Below are 6,000 nucleotides of genomic sequence, written 5' to 3'. Positions count from 1 at the left end.
TGGAGAACTGTCGTTTCATTTGCTGGAACGTATAATTCAGAAAGCAATGATGAAGTTGTCCAAAAGAAAGAGAGAGCAATACAAGTCCGTCTTACTTATTATGAACAACAAAGCTTGGTAGCTTATCAGTGTAAATAGGCTCTCTATGCCAGTATATTTCCTGGGGATAAACTAGGTGATTGAGAGAGGTCGTTTAAGTTTTTAGAGTGATTATACATCAGCATTACATGGAAGGCCTATTACATGAAAGACTGAGTATCACACCGGGTTGAAGGCTTCCTCATTGGCAGAATGAGGGCTCATGAGCTGTTTAGTAAAACCTTACTTTTGTTTTGTTTCTGACAGGGAGTACTAATTATTTACATACTTAAAATATTTATTAATTAATTATTAAATTAGCTATTTACTTATCTAAAGATATGTACTATTTATGTAAAAAATGATAGAGGGTTATTATTAAAAATAAAAAGCATCAAATATGTTTTCAAAACCCCCCTGAAATCCTACAGTCCAAATGACTCTTGGTCTTACAGGAGGTCTTAAGAGTGACATAAGAAACTATAAAGTATCAAAATGCATTGAAGGTTTTCTAGAACCTTGCATTTATGCAATTCCTAGAAATCTGGTAAAAGGTGCATTTTAAGCTAGAACAGGTTTTAGTTTTGTGGTTTTTTGTTCTTCAATAAATTTTATTTATATATCTGGCTATTATTTTGAGGGGAAACAGTTTGTTCTCACTGTTATACTTACCTAAATTTCAAACATATTAAGGACTTCATTTAAAAAAAAAAAAACTATAATATTATTTTAATAAAATGTTAGTATTCTAAAACCTTGGTTTTAGAAGGTCTTTTAAAATGTGCCAAAGCCCAGACTTTAAAAAATTTGGCTGAATATAATAGAAAACTTCAGTATATCAAAAATACAAACAAAAATCTATTAATTCACAGATAAAATTACAAGAGAAACACCATGTGAAGAAATGACAACATATGATAAAGAATTAATTTTTAGTATTCTAAAGGTGCTTATTCTTAAAAATTAATAAAAATGAGATAAAAAGTACAATAGAAGAATGTACAAAGAGAAATATTTCTTCACAAAATGGCCAAAACAGTAACACAGGCTTTGAGTTCAAAGTATTGATAAGTGCATACTTCACTAATAAAGAATCTATAGTATATATTTTATTATTATTCTAGAAAATTTCAGACAATCAGCAAATGGAATGAATTTTATTATCAATATGCCATAGAAATTCAGTCATCTAATTTTTCTAGCTTATGTTGTGTTGAGCCTGCATGTGGTCTCTCTTCCCGGAGGAGGGACAGGATAAGACCAGCAATGTCCCATATGATTCCAAATGGAAGTCCAAAAATGTCTTGGAATTCGCTACATCTCATACCCAAGCAGTGCTTTATCTACATTAATGTAGGTGTTTGTAATTTTAATATGGAAATCAATGAGCAATCAGAGTTGTTCAAAATATAATTTTTGAATATACTTTTGTGATTCATAGTTATGCCCCAATCACTATGAAACTCAGATTATTATTAAAAAGAAACTTCCCCTCTTTCTTAGTACTAAATTCAGGCTCTTGTAGATCTTTCACAAGCTCTGCTTTGAGATTTGCACGTTTCAGTCAAAAAATCCCAAAGCAGTTCTGCAGTTTCATTACCATCAGTAAAGCAATCAGATATGTCCAAGGTGGACAAAAGATCATAGCACTCATACTTAAGCCCTAGGTTGTCCAGCATCTAAGTGAGGTCATCTGATGTGACATACAGGCAGAGGTCATCCTGGGGTAAGCACATCCGTACTTTTTCCACAGCTTGTCCCAGCCACTGCTTCCTGTGCAATAAAACACAATTCATGCTTTCATTTATTCTTTCTTTCATTTGCAGTCTGCCAGAAAGCACACTAGATGCTTAGAACAGAACAAAATAATAATCTTGTCCTTTGTGCAGCTCGTATTTCAAGGAGTACGGGAGGAGAGAGAAAAATAAGTAAATATATGGTGATAAATGCTAAATGAAAAAGTAATCTGAGTAAGTGCTAAGAGGGTTAAATACTTTGATGGGTTGCTGTTTTAACTAGGGTAGTCACAGAGTCTCTCTAATAATCTGATATTTCAGCAGAGACCTGACAGCAAGCCATGAAGATATCAGGTGGAAGATGACTCCAGGAGACAGATGAGCAGCTGCAAAGGACCTGAAGCAGGATGATACTTGGCCCGTTAAAGAACTAGCCGGGAAGCCAGTGAAATTGGAGCTGAATGAGTGAGGGCAGAAGGGAAGGAGATGAGGTTGGAGAGATTAGGGGTGGGGAGTGGATGAGCGAGCCAGATCACTTGGGGCCCAATGGGAAACCACCATAATGCTGTCTGATAGAACTTTCTGAACCAATGGACATGTTCTATATCTGCATTGTCCAGCAGGATTGTCACTCACCACTTGTTGCTATGGAGCACTTGAAAGGTGGCTTAGGACTTGAGTTTCAAGTGTGACTGAAGACCCGAATTTTAAGTTGCATTCATTTAAATTAATTTCAGTTTCAACTTCACTACCAAAACATGGTTTCTGTATGGAACAGCACATTAGGATGACTCAATATACATTTAATAAGGTCACCCTGGCCACACAGATGAGAAGAGAGTACTGGAGCATAAGGGCAGAGGTGGGGAGAACAGTGAGAAGGCTACTATAATCACCTGGGGATAGGTGGGGGCAGGTCCCATAGACCAGCGAGCTGGGAGGAGAAAAGAAGTGGTGGGAGTTTTTATGTATTATACTCCTAGATCCAACAAGGTGTGCCAACAGTTTGGATGTAGGATATGGGTAAATGGGAAGAATCAGTGATGACCCCAGTGATTTCTGCGTGGGAGCCTGAGAAGACAGAATTGCAATTATTGGAGAGGAGAAGAATGAGGGACGAGCAGTTTTGTATCATCAGGCCTCTGGTTTCAGGAATATAGATTTGAGATACCTAGTGGATATTCAGGTGGTGACATGAGAAAGGTAGTTGTTAGTCTGGAATTCAGACAAGAGTCTTTAACAGTAAAAATTAAAATGGAAAAAAAGAGCACAGTAATGATGATTTACTCAAATAAATGATTTTTTACTCTCGTCCCTATATAAAAAATGATGCTGCCTTGGACTGACAATAACTAGGTGGATTTCTATAAATCTTGTCCCCAAGTTCAGAAGACCCTTTAGCAATGTTTGTAGTATTTAACTGAAATTCTAACCCTGCAGAGAAGCTACAGAATACCTTATCTGAGAGAGACAGACATGAACTGAACTCTTCTTCTGATGCTTTATGAATGAGATGAGGCTTGTGAGATGAGCCTCTCAGCACTTAAATTTCTCATCTGTAAAATGCAGATTATCTTACTTACCTTGAATGCAACTACAAGCATTACATGAGATAATTTAAGTGAATTATTGCACAATGGTAAGCAGATGAAAGATGTGTAATAAGTGCTTATAAAATACATGAATTAGTCTGCTAGTGCATTTCCACTGATTGCAATCTTGAGACTAAAAAAGCAAACCTGCTATTCAGAAATCTAAAATAATAATGAGTTTCTATTTATGGGCCTTCTAATACATGCCTATTACATACACAGTCAGTACAGGCAGTAATAAAGAGCATGGTCTCTAAAACCCAATTGCCTGAGTATGAAGCCTGGCTTTCCCTCTTACCAACTTTATGAACCTGTGTCTCAGTTTTATCATCTGTAAAACAGAGGTGATAATATAATCCGTTCATAGACTGCTACAAGGATTCACTGAGCTAATAAAGTAAAGGCCCTTAGAACCATGACACATTAGTTAACATTACTGAAGTGTTAAACTGGATTTGGCAAAAGCAATATAAGAGACAACTTATACCTTCTTTGTGCTTCTAGGATTAAATGTCTTGAGCTACTTTTGGTTCCCAAGTCCCCTTTATGATTTAGTGAGAGTAACTGACTCTCCAGAAAAATACACAAACAATACATACCCATACAGTTCTGCATATGATTATAGAATGCTCAAAGACCCTTGACTCTCGTGCATGGATTAAGCTAAAGTTCCCAGATTTAATTCAACCCAAGAGATGAACCAAGACAAAGAATAGGCTAAATAATAAATAGCCTAAGATAACTGATGTTCTACTTACATTTCAGAAGAGGGAGAGGTAACTGTAGGATATGCTCTAGGAGAAGGTGGAATTGGAATGAAGTAGAAAGAATAAAACTTCCATTCAATGAAAATAAATGAGGGTTGTGAGTATTTATTACAAAATCTTTTATTCCAAAGACAGTGAATTGTCTTCCTAAATAAGAGATTGCCGGCAAACAAGACATTACAAGAAAATCAGCATTTCAGTGGCTGAAGAGAGGCTCTGTTATCATCATTATTATTATTTTTAACCTGGCAGAGAAAAAAGAACCAAACACTAATTGCAGAAAATGTGCTGGTGTCAGTGATGTGACTTGATGCCATTTCTGAGCTGAGCAATTATGCACCTCCCGACTGATGCATTATCATAATGGCTCTCGGTGGGCACAACATATGGTGTTACTTTTGTTTTCACCATGATGTAAACCAGATTTTTTTTTCACTGCATTTAAATAACACACAATGACTTGCCTCCTTCCTTACTCAGGTAAGGAGAGGACAGACAGAAAGCTTCAGTGATCTCCTTCTGGCTCATCTCCCTTAACCAGACAGGCTGCCTTTTAAATAGCAACCCTCCCAATTGATGTTTGGCTATAACATTTGCAGAAAAAACATTTCTTTGATACAATTTCAGTGTGGGACACTCCACATTTTTTTAAGAAATCCAACTCTCTTGTTCTTATGTCTCTTCTTTTTTATCCCCAGATCAAATTTCTTTCATCTCCATTATCAGGAACTTCTACTAGTTATCACTAAATGACTATCTCTTGAGTTGGGGTAATTCTGTAATAGATATTTAGAAACAGAGGAAAGGTTGATTTCCATCAAGCAACATAAATTTCAATAAGCTGACCAGTAAATGTTGTCATTTAATTCTGATTTCAATTTATTTTTCTTTCCCTAATTAGTTTTAGTTGTTCTTCATTGCTTTTGTCTGGCTGCTTCCATTTGTAGAGTGTGTGTGTGTGTGTGTGTGTGTGTGTGTGTGTGTGTGTGTGTGTGTTTATTGAGTCTTTTATTCCTATTTATTAAACTCCATCTGCAAATATCCAGAAATTTCTGTGTTCTCTGATTTCATTAAGTCAGTTTTAGCTGAAATATACTCTTTTTCCTTGGATGTATGTTCAGAGCTTATTGTAGTTCTGAAATAATAATAAACAATTATTCAGTTCAATTAAAACATGTTTACTGAGTATTGTCTCTGTGCCAAAGTCTTTACAAAGATCTAGGAACAGAGATGAATCTCCCTATATGCCTCCCTATATACCATGAGTACTCAGTTTTGTGCATTGCAGAGCAGCTATGGACAATATTACCCTGCAACAAATGAACATACACAGAAGCATCTTCCCTTTTATGTAATTATGAGGCAAATTCCATTGAGAAAGTGACCCAAAGAATCTTGATAAAAACAGAACCTAGTGTAAACCAATGTGGTACAGATATTCCAAGTTCTAGGTCAATATTCAACTTTAGGAAATGTTTCAGTCTGTTGAGTAAATGGAAAATGGGGTTTAAAGAATTATTTTGTTCACTGACATCGATACGAAAATATCTGATTAGAGATTTCTTGGGATCAAATTTGTTCCCAATGTTGGAAACTAGATTTTATCTATTTTTCCAAAAGCTAACCAATATATTTGTATTGGCTATGTTAATATAACAAAGTAACTATTGCTATTTTTTAAAAATAGAAAACTACAGTCACCTTCATCATATACCTTATCTGAGGGAGACAGACATGAACTGAACTCTTCCTCTGATGCTTTATGAATGAGATGAGGCTCATCTCAGGGAGGGGAGCAAAATAATTTATCTCAGGGAAATGTGTTGT

General features: G+C 35.7%; 1 pseudogene; it reads right to left on the bottom strand.

Annotated features, from left to right (window-relative positions):
* Positions 1 to 1,519: 1,519 nt before the first annotated feature.
* Positions 1,520 to 6,000, bottom strand: part of LOC104655846 — a 57,708-nt pseudogene continuing 53,227 nt past the window's right edge.

The sequence above is a fragment of the Rhinopithecus roxellana genome, chromosome 14 (assembly GCF_007565055.1).
Source record: "Rhinopithecus roxellana isolate Shanxi Qingling chromosome 14, ASM756505v1, whole genome shotgun sequence".
Taxonomy (NCBI): Eukaryota; Metazoa; Chordata; class Mammalia; order Primates; family Cercopithecidae; genus Rhinopithecus; species Rhinopithecus roxellana.
This window is presented reverse-complemented; position numbering and strand designations above follow the sequence as displayed.